This window comes from Papio anubis, chromosome 6 (genome assembly GCF_008728515.1).
Source record: "Papio anubis isolate 15944 chromosome 6, Panubis1.0, whole genome shotgun sequence".
NCBI classification, from domain to species: domain Eukaryota; kingdom Metazoa; phylum Chordata; class Mammalia; order Primates; family Cercopithecidae; genus Papio; species Papio anubis.
The window spans coordinates 81014604-81029639 of NC_044981.1; the positions used below are offsets into that span (position 1 = coordinate 81014604).

Genomic DNA, 15036 nt, shown 5'->3' on the forward strand with positions numbered 1-15036 from the left:
CAGTTTTCATGTTGACTAATGGTCTGTATTAAATCCAAGGCAATTTCCAGCAACTTTTGCTTGGTTCTCATCCTTCTTTTTCTTGGCTCATTTCATTCCAGGCATCCTTGGTTTTCTACTTAGTTTCTGTTCCTAACAAATATGGCACTTGAACTTGGCAGCAGATTCCTGTGTTCTGATTTTTGTCCCTTGGCACAAATTATTCTCTAGGATTTGAATAAACCTGGAATGTCCTAATCCTGAAAGGCCACAGGGTTAAACTCTTGGACACCTTTTTTTCTCTATTGGTGATCTCATCTAATATTATGGCTTTAAATATGCCTTCCATATGTCGATGACTCCCAATTTTATTTTAGTCAGATCTCTCCTCTGAACTGTGGACCTCTATAACTACTCAAAAATCCCAATTTGAATATCATGTGCTATCTTAAACTTAACATGTTCAAAATCAAGCTAACAAGAGAACATTTTTGGAAGTGATGGATATAGTCATTATCTTGTTAATGGTTTCATGAGTGTATTCCTATGAAAAAAACTCATCAAATTGCATACTTTTTAAATGTACACATTTTTGTACATCAGTTATATCCACTACAGGAGGTAAGGACAAAACAATTTCCTGATCTCAGTGAAGTGATGCACATTTGTAAATTATCCCCTTCAAATGACAGATCTTTTGCATATTCTGAAGTGCCTTTTCCATTGCTCTTTTGAAGATAACTATAATAAATGAAGTAACAAGAAAAGATAAAAGTTCTCAAATAGGTTGGACTGGACTGTACTTGATTTGGGATTCTGATTAAACCCTCGTAACTCTGATAAACTCAGCTACATGGCATGCTGAGACCTCAGCAGTGGGGAGACCAGGACTTATCAGAGTAAGACGAGGAGTCTAGTTCTCATACTGAAAAGGTATCCTCTTCTGCCCCAAGATGGTCTCTAATGATGTTATTCTACAGGGTGGAGTAAGATCAGAGGGAGTGGTAATATTCAGTTAAGTCATGCATATTAATATATACTTATAACTAAGTACTATGTTATAAGTATTGTTTGGATCCAGAACCAAGTTTTTGGAAAGGTAGGGAGGGTCCTACTCCCAGAAAAGGACTAGCAAAAGATAAGCAGTTTATTCTAGTAGGCTGAAATTCAAAGAAAGGCTCTAATCCCAACTGGGGAACTGTTACAAAAATCATGAAAACAGCTAAAAGCTCTTTCATACACACTGGGCAGTGAGGATTGATGTGTTAGTTCACAGGACACTTGACTGGGGAGCCAAGCACAGTGGATATTGGGTTTCCGGCAATAGAACTAATTTTAGAAAGCACCAAATGGTAGGTTTGAGCTTACTATATTTTAAGATTACCTGGAAGCCTGGTGTAAGGCAGAAGGAAAATTCCTGTTGGCTGAAGTCACTAAAGTCAGACACATGTAAATTGCCTTTGAACTTCTGAAGCCAATCAGAATCAAGGATATCCCAGTTTAATTATTATAGTCAAGCTCCTTAGGTCCTTAAGGATTTTTTTTTTTAGCCTGGCCTGTTGCTCACGATAGAGCATAGAGGTGCAATCATAATCATGGCTGATTGTAGTTTCAGTTTCCTAGGTTCAAGTGATTCTATCTCAGCCTCCTGAGTAGCTGGAACAAGTGCACATCACCACACCCAGTTAGTTCTCTTATTTGTAGAGATGGCATCTTGCTGTTTCCAGGCTGGTCTCAAGCAACCCTTCCTAAGTGCTGGGATTACAGGCATGAGCCACTGCACCTGGTCCCAAGCAGCAGATACGCTCTGGAGGGTGAACTTATGCAACTGATCTTAACCAATATTGCCTGAGTTTTTAGGAGGCTATTACAGACTAACAGCCTCCTGTGTGATTAGAAATTGCCATCAAGGAGTCGGTAACCAAAACTGAGCTTTCAAGTTCAATTCCATTCAAGTTAAACCTTTTTGGATCTGACTCTAATTACAGGATATTCTTACATTTCTAACTCCCTTGCTCAAGAATCTTAAGGGTATTTATAACATGTTTTCTGTCCCACACACATCCACCCTATTGGTACCCAAATCCTCAATATTTGTCTCTCAGACTCTGAACCATACTGTCTTTGCTCAGTATTTCTTGGGCCTATTTTCCCAATATCTGTGCTGGTTTAAACTCAAATCCACTTGTTCTATTTTCAAGAATTCTTCATAGCTTGACTTTTCCTTGGCATCCTGTGCCACTATTGACAAAATGGTGTTTTATTTCAGGAGTCTTGGCAGAGCCTAGCACAGGCCAGTGTATATAAATGTGGAGTACTAATTTTGATATCAACTAAGAAAATGTGACATATTAAAAGATCTATTGGGAGGCAAGGGAGTTAGAAGGAGCTACAGAAAAAGAGGTCAGAGGGCTCGAAAGCAAATAGTCTATTTCATAACTTTGTCTTGGTTGCCAGCTTTGACAAAAGGGAAATGGCACTCTTCCCTGAAAACTGTGGAATATGAATAGTCTTTTACCACATATTCTATAACATTAAGTGCCTGGCCCTATTCTAGGCACTTTTGAAGTAATGAAACACAGATCTTAAAATTTTATGTAGAAGTTCTAGAAGGGGGAGAAAAACAATGATTAATAGTTTTATGTCTAGCAGGCAAGGGTTATCGGAGATCAAGGGTATAAATGCAAACACTGCTTTCACTGCCATCTTACACACACTACCTTCATAGTGAAGGTGTATTTTCTATCTCCAAATGTAACGTTACATGCCTAAGGCTTCTCTCTCATTTTATGTGGTAGTATCAGATAGTATTATGTAACCCATCTTGCCAAACGACCTCTTCCTTCCTAGATTTTAGCAAGCCTGAATGTCTTTACCAGATTCTTGTTTAATCAGTGAGCTTCCCTCATGACCATAGTTAATAAACTGCTATTATTGTTCTATTGTACTCTTCTTATTTTCTGTGTCTCATTCCCCTACTTCTCAACTTAAGCATCCGGGCTTTCAAAATTACAGTCACATTGAAACTAAATATTTCATGATTTGCTTAGTAACAATCATTTTTAATTCCTGTCTCTCCACTCTTACACTGATCCAAAAACCCTTACATTGTACCTTGCACAAACCCGAAACGTTCAAAGTAATTTGATTACAAGGCTGGTTAGTGGATTTTCCATTTAATGCCCGCCATGTTATTTCAGGACCTATTTAAAATAATTAAAAACAACATAATCCAAAATTACATGTTTTATTTTCGTGTTTGTAAAACGAAGAGCTTTTTTTCTGGATGGTTTTCTTATCAGCTTTTCATACAACAGTCAAGTAAACCTCGTGGCACTAGCCCTAGAAAAGGAAAAACATGAGATTCTTACAAGACTACCAACATTACAACAGCTTATGTAAAAGCATTAAAAAAAAGTATTGTCCTTATAATGGTCCATCTCAGAAGCCAGATCCGTAAAAGTTTTTTTTTCAACAGAAGTTCAGGTTCGGGATAAGATCATCACAGATAAGACCAAGGACACAATATTCACTAATCGCTAAGCAAACAGAAAAACTCCACTTACAGAAATCGTTGCAACTTTGGAACTTCCAAGACAATCTGGCCTCTTATCAATGGGCAGACAGCGACCCTCACTGTTGGCAGAAAAAAAAAAAAAAACAACCCGGGATTTTATAACAGAACTGTTATAAACTTTTACGGATCTTTTATAACACAACTGTTATAAAATCCCGTCAACAAAATTTACTCCACTTCTGAATTATTGGTCTTAATCTCAGAAGCCGAATCCGTATTTATTTTTCTTCAGGTTATCAGCTTCGGGATAGGTTTCATCATTGATTAGACCAATCAGACCTTGTATATGTACACATTAACACATTAAACTGCACTTCTGTGACACTGACCATAAGCCAAGGTAAAGGTAAAAGGCAAGTATTATAGTACAAATACTACAGAACTTTTAAGCCATACAACCTACTTCAAAATGAAGCTGCTAGTCAGTGACATCCGACATTCATTATCTTCACTGGCTGATAGTCCACACCCAGAATGCTGTTCAATGACAAAAAAATTTGATTTAGTCTAGGTGTGGATTAAATACTATGCTCTATTATAAAGTACTAAAACAACACATACCCATGAAGAGTGTCAGGTTTAACCAAGCGGTTTTCCATTAAATATTCTCCCGCATATTCTGGAATTCTTTCATGTATCTAACAAAAAAAAGTAAGTATCAAACGATGCAACAGTTCCTATTCCTGTAAATCAACAGGTTTACTCCTTTAGTTTGGTAACTAAGCTTAACAGCTCTTACCTTTGCATATTCAGAGCTGCTCTGCTGGGCCACGACAGCGCCATTGTTCCTGCGGGAAACCGATATTTAAGTATTCTCGCAGAAACGTCACACTCCAAGGTGTTTTTCCACACAAAACCTTTCCCCTTCATTAATCCGAATTGCACACAACGCCGCCTTCGAACAGCTCAGTCTCAATGCAGGGTTGAGGCTGCCCGTTTTAAAACAACGCCGACGGAAGGTCTTCGCCATTTTAGTAAAGGCCCCTTGCTCTTAAAACTAACCCTCTGCCCCAATTAAGTGTGGTTTTTCCGCCGCCGTTCAGGCACATGCCAGAGGCCAGCAAGCGCGGCACCCGTGGCCGATCAGCGTTCTCCTCACGCCAAAACTCGGAGCCTGTGGCCGTCACGACTCGATCTCAGTACATGTGGCGGTCGGGCTGCACATTTCCCACGTGCAAGCTTTCAACTCTCAGCACTCTAAGCTCTACACTAAGATGGTTTCACACTATCAAAACTCTTAACTCGGCCTGCACCTCCACCTTTTGCTCCAGTACTCGCCCGCAACACCAACGCTTACCTACCACACGACCAAGCGATCACGAAGGCCTACGTAAAAGACCGAGACGCGCAGCCAGTAGCTCCTTATATAGCCTCCCCAGTCAGAACGAGGCTGCCCCGCCCTCTCACACCTATTGGACATGGAAGTAGACAGGGGTGTGGCCGCGAATTAGCGGGAGCGCGCGCGGAGGCTCTTCCAAGGCCCGTCCCGCGTTGTGGCGCGCGCGCCGCAGGCCGGCCGCGCGCCCGGCCATTTCCCGGCGCGCGCCCGCAGGCGCACTGCGAAGCGTAGCTTGGTAGTCTTGCGCCCGACTTGGCCCTACGTGGCGCGGGTGTGGCGCCAGAATTCAAACAGCCGCAGTTGGAAACGACGCTGTCGCCTGCCACAAGCCAAGTTCGCCCAGGACAGATTGGGTCTGAGAGTGGACCCAAGTTTTGCAGCACAGGGCCGCCTCAGCTTAGGACCGACTCGAGAAGCCGGGCTGGCTGGCCGGCGCCGGGCTGTAGTGGGCCCCCAGCGGAGGCCGCCGGAGGAGCGGGCTAGCTCTGGCCGCAGCACTCCGGGGAGGGGCAGTTGGCTGGCAGAAAAGCTTGGGTGAAAAAGCAGACAGCGCCACGTGAGAACCGCCCCGGCGTGCGGGTCCTCAGGGCCTCAGGGCGGGCATCAAGGCCCCATGGGAGCCCATTCGTCTTCACGCTTCCTCGTGCCAAGCATCCGGTTACAGTAAACCTGACCACACAAGTCTCCCTCAAACAGCGAACGTGAGGTTCAGTACTCCATTTTGCAGAGGAGAAAACAGGCTTAAAACAGCCAGGTAATTTGCCTAAGGTCACACAGCTGAAATGCTTTGCTAATTTTTAACTTCTTTGTACTCAATTAGTTATATCGAAAACGAGAGAAAGATTAATTTGAGGAGTATCCCTGAATACTTTATCCAGACGACAAACTTACAAAATTCAAAAGCAGTGCTTTCATTAATTAGCATGTTTGAGTTAATTTGTGTGCGTGTGTGTTTGTGCACACATTTGAACATTTCAGTATGAAAATTCAGACCCTTGACTTCTGTATTTCAAAGCACTACTTATTAAAGTTGTTTATGTGTGCATTTGATTATGGTCCGATTCTGCTAGAGTGTGGGAGAAACACATCTGATTTTGTGCTCTGCTGTTTATTTTTTCTTAAAACAGTGCCTAGCATTAAGTAGGTTGTTGGTAATGGTTAAATGAATGAATTAACAAATACATTCGGTGACTTTTTAGAAAATTAGAATGAAGATCAAACTTCACATTCAAAGGCAGTGAAAAGCACTTTTCTCTAGCAGGAACCTAAATAATGAAGTATTGTCAGGGCCGGGCATTTTGTCGGTTTTTATATTACTTCGTAATGTCTAATATAAATTTTCATATTGCTCATAGTAAATAGTAAAACAAGCAAAATTAATACAGTACAAAAGGATATAAGAAGCAAAGTAGGCTGGGTGTGGTGGCTCATGCCTGTAATTACAGCACTTTGGGAGGCCGAGGTGGAAAGATTGCTTGAGCCCAAGACCCTATCTCTATTGTATTAAAAAAAAAAATTAAAAAGTTAACAAAAAAAAGCATAGTGAAAGTATCTTTCCACATGCCTGGGAATCTTCTCCCTAGTTGTACTCTTCAGCAATGCCACTGTTAATAGTTTTTGAGACTTCCTATGCAAATACAAATATATGTACGTCGTTTTTCACATACAAATGGGATCTATATGTTCTGCAACTTGTTTATCCTTCTTGTATCATAAACATCTTTCCATATCAGTACATGTAGATGACTTCTTTTTTTTTTTTTTTCCAGACAAGGTCTCACTTTGTCACGCAGACTGGAGTGCAGTGGCTCTATCTCGGTTCACTGCAACCTCTTGGGATCAAGTAATCCTCCTGCCTCAGCCCACCAACTATGTGGGACTACAGGCATGCACCACCACGCCTTGTAATTTTTTGTATTTTTCGTAGAGATAGGGTTTCTGCCATGCTGAAGACCACAAACATCACCTGGTCAAAAGCCATGTAAAACAGTGATTCCTTACCCTGACTTACCAGTTAAAATCTGGTAAGCTAAAAAATATCAAAATTCTGGGCCTGAACCTGGAACTTTGAAAGCATGATGTTCAAAAGTGGGACCCAAAATCCACATTTTAAACAAGCATTAGAGGCAATACTGTCCAATTGGGATATAACATGAACCACAAATGCAAGCTGCACAAGTAATTAAAAATGTACAAGTTGCCAGATGCGGTGGCTCACGCCTGTAATCACAGCACTTTGGGAGGCCGAGGCAGGCGGATCACGAGGTCAGGAGATCGACACCATCCTGGCTAACACGGTGAAACCCTGTTTCTACTAAAAATACAAAAAATTAGCCGGGCGTGGTGGCGGGTGCCTGTAGTCTCAGCTACTCGGGAGACTGAGGCAGGAGAATGGCGTGAACCTGGGAGGCAGACCCGAGATCCTGCCACTGCACTCCAGTCTGGACAACAAAGCGAGACTCTGTCTCAAAAAATAAATTTAATAAAAAAAAGTACTAGTAGCCACTTTAAAAAAAATTATTTATTTTATTTTATTTTATTTTTTTGAGACGGAGTCTTGCTGTGTCCCCCAGGCTGCAGTGCAGTGGCGTGATCTCCGCTCACTGCAAGCTCTGCCTCCAGGGCTCACGCCATTCTCCTGCCTCAACCTCCCGAGTAGCTGGCATTACAGGCGCCCGCCACCAAGCTCGGCTCATTTTTTGTATTTTTAGTAGAAACGGGGTTTCACCGTGTTAGTCAGGATGGTCTCGACCTCCTGACCTCTTGATCCGCCCACCTCGGCCTCCCAAAGTGCTCGGTTTACAGGCGTGAGCCACCGCGCCCAGCCTATTTTTTTTTTTATTATACTTTATGTTGTAGGATACATGTGCACAATTGTGCAGGTTTGTTACATATGTATATATGTGCCATGTTGGTGTGCTGCACCCATTAATTCGTCATTTACATTAGGTATATCTCCTAATGCTATCCCTCTCCGCTCCCCAACCCCACAAGAGGCCCCGGTGTGTGATGTTCCCCTTACTGTGTCCAAGTGATCTCATTGTTCAGTTCCCACCTATGAGTGAGAACATGTGGTGTTTTGTTTTCCGTTCTTGCGATAGTTTGCTGAGAATGATGGTTTCCAGCTGCATCCATGTCCCTACAAAGGACACAAACTCATCCTTTTTTATAGCTGCATAGTATTCCATGGTGTATATGTGCCACATTTTCTTAATGCAGTTTGTCATTGATGGACGTCTTGGTTGGTTCCAAGTCTTTGCTATTGTGAATAGTGCCGCAGTAAACATACGTGTGCATGTGTCTTTATAGCAGCATGATTTATAATCCTTTGGGTATATCCCCAGTAATGGGATCGCTGGGTCAAATGGTATTTCTAGTTCTAGATCCTTGAGGAATCGCCACACTCTTCCACAATAGTTGAACTAGTTTACAGTCCCACCAACAGTGTAAAAGTGTTCCTATTTCTCCACATCCTCTCCAGCACCTTTTGTTTCCTGATTTTTTAATGATTGCCATTCTACCTGGTGTGAGATGGTATCTCATTGTGGTTTTGATTTGCATTTCTCTGATGGTGAGTGATGATGAGCATTTTTTCATGTCTGTTGGCTGCATAAATGTCTTCTTTTGAGAAGTGTCTGTTCATATCCTTTGACCACTTTTTGATGAGGTTGTTTGATTCTTTCTTGTAAAGTCGTTTAAGTTCTTTGTAGGTTCTGGGTATTAGCCCTTTGTCAGATGAGTAGATTGCAAAAATTTTCTCCCATTCTGTAGTTGCCTGTTCACTCTGATGGTAGTTTCTTTTGCTGTGCAGAAGCTCTTTAGTTTAATTAGATACCATTTGTCAATTTTGGCTTTTGTTGCCGTTGCTTTTGGTGTTTTAATCATGAAGTCCTTGCCCATGCCTGTGTCCTCAATGGTATTGCCTAGATTTTCTTCTAGGGTTTTTATGGTTTTAGGTCTAACATTTAAGTCTCTAATCCATCTGGAATTAATTTTTGTATAAGGAGTAAGGAAGGGATCCACTTTCAGCTTTCTACTTATGGCTAGCCAATTTTCCCAGTGCCATTTATTAAATAGGGAATCCTTTCTCCATTTCTTGTTTTTGTCAGGTTTGTCAAAGATCAGATGGTTGTATATGTGTGGCATTATTTCTGAGGCTTCTGTTTTGTTCCATTAATCTGTATCTCTGTTTTGGTACCAGTACCATGCTGTTTTGGTTACTGTAGCCTTGTAGATAGTTTGAAGTCAGGTAGCGTGATGCCTCCAGCTTTGTTCTTTTGACTTAGGATTGTCTTGGCAATGCGGGCTCTTTTTTTGCTTCCATATGATCTTTAAAGTGGTTTTTTCCAATTCTGTGAAGAAAGTCCTTGGTAGCTTGATGGGGATGGCATTGAATCTATAAATCACCTTGGGCAGTATGGCCATTTTCATGATATTGATTGTTCCTATCCATGAGCATGGAATGTTCTTCCATTTGTTTGTGTCCTCTTTTATTTCATTGAGCAGTGGTTTGTAGTTCTCCTTAAAGAGGTCCTTTACATCCCTTGTAAGTTGGATTCCTAGGTATTTTATTCTCTTTGAAGCAATTGTCAATGGGAGTTCATTCATGATTTGGCTCTCTGTTTGTCTGTTATTGGTGTATAAGAATGCTTGTGATTTTTGCACATTGATTTTGTATCCTGAGACTTTGCTGAAGTTGCTTTTCAGCTTAAGGAGATTTTGAGCTGAGACAATGGGGTTTTCTAAATAGACAATCATGTCAGCTGCAAACAGGGACCATTTGACTTCTTTTCCTAATTGAATACCCTTTATTTCTTTCTCTTGCCTGATTGCCCTGGCCAGAACTTCCAACACTATGTTTAATAGGAGTGGTGAGAGAGGGCATCCCTGTCTTGTGCCAGTTTTTAAGGGGAATGCTTCCAGTTTTTGCCCATTCATTATGATATTGGCTGTGGGTTTGTCATAAATAGCTCTTATTATTTTGAGATACATTCCATCAGTACCTGGTTTATTGAGAGTTTTTAATATGAAGAGCTGTTGAATTTTGTCAAAGGCCTTTTTAGAACCTCGTTGTGTCACCCAGGCTGGAGTGCACTGGCGCCATCTCGGCTTACTTGCTCTGCCTCCCGGGTTCACGCCATTCTTCTGCCTCAGTCTCCCAAGTAGCTGGGACTACAGGAGCCGGCCACCATGCCCGGCTAATCTTTTGTATTTTTAGTAGAGAGGGGTTTTCATCGTGTTAGCCAGGATGGTGTAGATCTCCTGACCTTGTGATCCACCTGCCTCAGCCTCCCAAAGTGCTGGGATTACAGGCATGAGCCACAGTGCCTGGCCTAGCCACATTTTTTTTTTTTTTGAGATGGAGTCTTGCTCTGTCAGCCAGGCTGGAGTGCAGTGGCGCGATCTCGGCTTACTGCAAGCTCCGCCTCCCGGGTTCATGGCATTCTCCTGCTTCAGCCTCCGGAGTAGCTGGGACTACAGGCCTCGGCCACCACGCCCGGCTAATTCATTTTTATTTTTATTTTTACATTTTTAGTAGAGACGGGGTTTCACCATGTTAGCCAGGATGGTCTCGATATCCTGACCTCATGATCCACCCGCCTCGGCCTCCCAAAATGTTGGGATTATAGGCGTGAGCCACTGCGACCGGCCACACATTTTTAAAACGTAGAAAGGATCAGATGTCCCGGGGTGGTGGTTCGTGCCTGTAAGCCCAGTGCTTCGGGAAGCCGAAAGGGGTGGATTGCTTGAGCTCAGGAGTTGGAGACCAGCCTGGACAACATAGCAAAACTCCGTTTCTACAAAAAAAAAAAAAAAAAAAAAAAAAAAAAAAAGAAGAAGAAAAATTAGCCGGGTGTGGTGGCTGAAATGAGAGCAGAGCTTGAGCCCAGGAGGCAGTGGTTGCAGTGAGCTGAGATTGTGCCTCTGCATTCCTGAGGTGACAGAGCCAGACCCTGTCTCAAAAAAAAAAAAGAAAAGAAATTAGTTCTGTTCTACCTAATGCAAATATAATCAAAGTTTTTTATTTTGACATAGAAACAATATACAAATTATTGAAATATTTTCCATTTGTTTTTTGTATGCAGTAAATTAAATCAGGTGTACATTTTTAACATACATCTTAATTTGGTCTGTACATTTATTATTTTTTAACTTTTCGGTTCGTGGACACATGCTCAGATTTGCTATATATAGGTAAACTCATATCACAGGGATTTTTTTTACAGATTATTTTGTCACTGAGGTATTAAGCCTAGTACCCAGTAGTTATTTTTTCTGCTTCCTTCTATCCTCCAACCCTCCACCCTCAAGGAGGCCCTAGTGTCTGTAGTTCCCTTTTTTGTGTTGATGAGTTCCCATTATTTAGCCCCCACTTATAAGTGAGAACATGCCGTATTTGGTTTTCTGTTCCTGCATTAGTTTGCTAAGGATGATGGCTCCAGCTCCATCCATGTTCCTGCAAAAGACATGATCTAATTCTTTATGGCTGCATAGTATTCCATGGTGTATTTATACCACATTTTCTTTATTCAATCTGTCATTGATGGGCATTTATGTTGATTCCACATCTTTGCTATTGTGAATGGTGCTGCAGTGAACATTTACCTGCATGCGTGGTCTGTACTTTTCAAGTGCTCAGTTGTCACATGTGGCTGGCCACTGCATTGTATAGCACAGGTGTAGAGTGATTGATATAGAAATCTGAGAACCACTGTCTTAGGGTAAGAGAGGTACTACATATGTGATATATATTCCAATCTTTTTTTTAAAAAAAAATCTTCCTTGTAATTATTTTTTGTTTTTATACGGACAGGGTCTTGCTCACTCAGGCTGCAGTGTAGTAGTGTGATCACAGCTCACTGCAGCCTGGAACTCCTCAGCTCAAGTGATCCTTCTGCCTCAGTCTCCCAAGTAGCTGGGACTACAGGTGTGTACTACCACACCCGACCAATTTTTTTGGTTGAGACAGGATCTTGCTTTGTTAACCAGGCTGATCTCAAACTGCTGGTCTCAAGCAGTCGTTCCACCTGGACCTCCCAAAGTGTTGGGATTACAGACATGGGCCATCTTGCTGAGCCCCGAATTACTTTTGACTCAAAAACTAATAACTGTAACAAGGGCAATGCAAAAATGAAATTTACTAAGAGCCTGATAATTGACAACAGTGCCTTCCTGTGAACATGGACAATGACTGTAAAGTCAGTACACAACTCCTTTAAGATGTTTATCTCTTCAGGAAACAAAGATGAACTGAGGGATGAAGCTATCAGTTATTGCTCCCACACTTAAAACAGTCAAGCGAATTACTACCAAATATTTGAAGTGGCTTAATAAAGATCAATACTGAAATTAAAAGTGTCTTGAAAGTATTCATTATACTGAAAATACTTACATTCTATAACAAACTTCCTGATAAGATAATCACTTTAGTCATTTTTTTGAAGAAATGTTCACTGAACCCCTGGTACGTACACTGTGCTTCAGATAAATCTAATATGAATATACAAAAATCAACTTTGAAGGAGTTTATAGTTTAGTAAAAAGTAAAAGTGTCCACCCAACTTTTTACAAAGTTTAGAAATGAGATATTGTGAGGGACACCATTATAATTTTGACCATGGAAATGGAAGGTAGGGAAAAGTATAACATATGGTGAGCACTTGTTATATGCTGTTAGGTTCTTGTATGCGTTAAATCATGTACTCTTCAAGACAATTCTGCTGTGTATTTTTAACTTTATATTAGAAATGAGCAAAGTGAGGCATGGAGGTCTCAGTTAACTAATGTTCCCAAGTCTTTCCGACCTTAAATGCATAATCATGTCACCAGGGCATTATGTAGCTGTGCTGAAGTAAAAAATGAAGGATGTGATGATGAGCTGCGGGAGAAGAGAGGAAGTGGAGTGGAGCCCAGGCGGCTTAGAGAATGGCAGCTAGTTACTGGTTTAGGAGCAAGGAAAATAAGATAATTCCATTTTGGTTGTGTTAATTTTTGAGTGGAACATTGGTGGGTTATAGTTGTTCAGTGGACCATCAGAAATTGGACCTGAAGGCAGAGAAAAATCAGCACTAGAGGAGGACCATTTGGCAAACACTAATGTAGAAGGGAAGATTGAAGCTATGTGAACAGATGAGTGTGGAGAGAAAAGGAAAAAAGAGCCAATAGTGGTGGCCTAGAAATAGAATTAGTACTATAGTGTGTGCAGATAACTTACAGTAGACAACTTTAAAAACATAGTCAATATAAAGATCTGGTTACAAAATTAATGTATAAGAAAAAAGTACACAAAGGTTTTGGTTATATCATGGGAGAAACACGTATAACAAGTTAAGTATTGGAGGCATAATTACCTTATTCCAAAACAGAAAAATAGCCTTAAAAAAATTAAAGAATTCTATGACAACTGAGAAACAAAGGAATTCTATCTGTTAGTCTAATTTTTTAAAAAAATTTTCCACAATATCTGATCTGGCCAGTAAATTCTAGGTTCCATGGCAGGACAGCCAACTGAAAATCTTATGAATACTCCAAGAAATAGTAAAGTTAAAGAGTTAAATTAGGGAAAATATCTTGTGTATGTGGAAACATTAAGGAGGCAGTTTGGTTCTTGAGTGTGAAGTTCAGAGGAGAGGTCAGGGCTTGAGTGTCATTGGCATGAATAAGGAATTTAAAGCCTGACGTGAGTGAGATCATCAGAGAAAATATAAATAGAGAAGAGGAAAAAGCCCAGGACAGGACCCTGAAACACTGCAAAGTTTAGAGTTCTAGTAGAAAAGGAAGAGCCAACAAAGGAGACACCTTGGGAAAACTGGAGAATATGATACCTCAGAAATGAAGTAAAAAATTTTAGGAAGAGTTAGGTGAATTGGTTCAATGTTTCTGAAAGATCAAGTAAGAACAGAAATGACCACTGGATTTGGCAACATGAAGATCACTGGTGATCTTGTAAACACAGTCCCAGTGGAATCATGATGATGGAAGTCTACTTGAAGAGATTGAGGTGAGAATGAGGTGAGAAGGCAGAAACGGGTCACTAGGTAGAGAGGGATGTAAGGACAAGGGACTCCTTTGTAAATAGGAAATACTAGAGTATATATGTTCATGGGAGTTATTTAATAGGGGGAGAATATTTATGATGCAGGACAAAGAGGCAAAAGTTATAGGAGCCAAACCCTGGAGAAGACAAGAGGAGATCCTTTCCAGAATGCAAATGGAGATCTTTGATTGGAATAGGGACACTTCATCTGTTTCATTTGTTCAAAGAGAAGGCAGGTATTGGGAAAGGCTATCATGTGCAGCCTGTCCACCCTTGCATGACTGCATGAGTGTGCCTTGTAACATGGGCCTGGAACACTCTTTTTTCATTGAGATAAGGAGCCCTTACATCCTGAGTTGGACATGTCACCTTATTTGGTAGTATCTTTCCGTGTTCTGGGCTTGATGTGTACTTCTTTGTTCTTTGTTCTGCTTAAAATATGTGCAGCATACAGCACCTGGCCAATCCCAGTACTATTACCTATACCTAGTTGGGAAGGAAGGGGTTCCTTTGCCCACAGCCCAAGTAGGATGCATACAGATCATTATGCTGTGTCAGCTGCCTGGCAAGACCCACTGCAGGACCATACTCAAATCGAAGCTAATCTCGCTCTGTCTCTTCTTTGTGTAAGTAAAGTGTTGTTCTATCCAGTACGTCTGTGAATTGTGTCTTTCCTGGTGACCCTGTTGCCTGCAAACCATGCAGTGGGATGACATCCTCGGACTGCTCCTCCTCACGGTAGGCAACAGGTGTTACTTGCTTGACAGTTTGGCACAGCAAGCAGGGTCTGCCAGTGCAGCCATCTCAGTATGGTGCTAGCTCCCTGAGGGGATGATGGGCTGACTAAGCTGCTGGTTTCCCTCTGGTTGCGTGGGGGGTACATGGGATGTTGACACTCTCCCTGTTAACAAGAATAAACTGGTACAATGGATAAGGGTAGAAATGCAAGAGGTGGGCCCTACGAAAAATATAGGATAACTATACCTTGGCTCTGGCTGGCCAGCTTTACACTCCCAAACCATCTGCCAACTCTCACTGTGTCCCAGGAGTTGCAGACAATGCCTGAGGGGAATCAAAGGCCCCCACACAGGAAACTCCTCCTGG

At 41.5% G+C, this 15036-nt stretch overlaps 1 long non-coding RNA gene and 2 other non-coding genes across 4 annotated transcripts; all 3 read right to left on the minus strand.

The window, feature by feature from the left end:
• Positions 1-3139: 3139 nt before the first annotated feature.
• LOC101018433 lies at positions 3140-4991 on the minus strand. Of its 2 annotated transcripts, none has more exons than XR_646200.2 (6): positions 4858-4991; positions 4296-4344; positions 4118-4194; positions 3960-4033; positions 3546-3615; positions 3140-3321 (listed from the first exon to the last, which is right to left on the minus strand). It is a non-coding gene; the product is annotated as an uncharacterized LOC101018433 (long non-coding RNA). The 2 variants fall into 2 exon arrangements; XR_646201.4 differs by having other exon boundaries at positions 4854-4932.
• LOC116275565 lies at positions 3418-3490 on the minus strand. The gene has a single exon (XR_004184682.1). It is a non-coding gene; the product is annotated as a small nucleolar RNA SNORD50 (small nucleolar RNA).
• On the minus strand, positions 3753-3822 carry LOC116275566. Its single transcript, XR_004184683.1, has one exon. It is a non-coding gene; the product is annotated as a small nucleolar RNA SNORD50 (small nucleolar RNA).
• Positions 4992-15036: the final 10045 nt, after the last annotated feature.